The following is a 722-nucleotide window of genomic DNA, read 5'->3' on the forward strand; positions in this document are numbered from 1 at the left end:
CCACCACTGTCCTTGGTCTTCTGTAGGGTTTTTAAACTAATACGTGGTGGTTTGTTTTTCCACAGAAATTTGGAGATGCATGAATCTAGTGACTTAAACCAAGTAGCAGATGGTTTTATGGGGATCATTGAGAACAAATAGTTAACTTTTGGTAGTATCATCATTTTAATGGTTGTAACTCTCCCCATAAGTGATATAGGTAAGGACTTCCAACGAGAGAGATCGTCCTCTACTCTCTTTACTAATTGCACATAATCCATCTGTACTTATCAGTTTAATATGTGATATGTCTATGCAAGGACTACATATTAAATGGATTTTTATCAATAGGAGTTGAAAAAGGAGCTTGCTCCGTTCACTCCAAGCATCGACCCGGTACTGCAGTGCCGCTGGGAACGGTGCGCTCTCCTCTGCTCTTGTGAAAAAGCTAACAGCGGTGCAGGATGGAAGTTTCTTTTAGTCTGCTGAGAAAAGAGAGTGAATGCGAAGTAGACTTTAACACGGCTCTGGGAGCGAGCCGAGTGCGGGCTAACCAGGAGAAATGCTTGAAAGAAACGCGACACCGAATGAGCGGTCAGAACAAAGCCTCAATACGGTGTTCCTGTTGTGTTTTTATAAAATGCGGTGAAAATAAAGGTGTGAATGCCCCATAGAAAACTAAAAGGTGGAGCGGAAGTGTTCGGCTGCAAGAAGGTGTGAATGTCCGACTATATTTGGTGAAA

The 722-nt window shown here is 42.5% G+C and overlaps 1 pseudogene; it reads left to right on the plus strand.

The window, feature by feature from the left end:
* Positions 1-232: 232 nt before the first annotated feature.
* LOC140285976 (U2 spliceosomal RNA) lies at positions 233-409 on the plus strand (annotated as a pseudogene).
* Positions 410-722: the final 313 nt, after the last annotated feature.

This window comes from Leuresthes tenuis, unplaced genomic scaffold (assembly GCF_036924035.1).
Source record: "Leuresthes tenuis unplaced genomic scaffold, fLeuTen1.0.hap1 SCAF_68, whole genome shotgun sequence".
NCBI classification, from domain to species: Eukaryota; Metazoa; Chordata; class Actinopteri; order Atheriniformes; family Atherinopsidae; genus Leuresthes; species Leuresthes tenuis.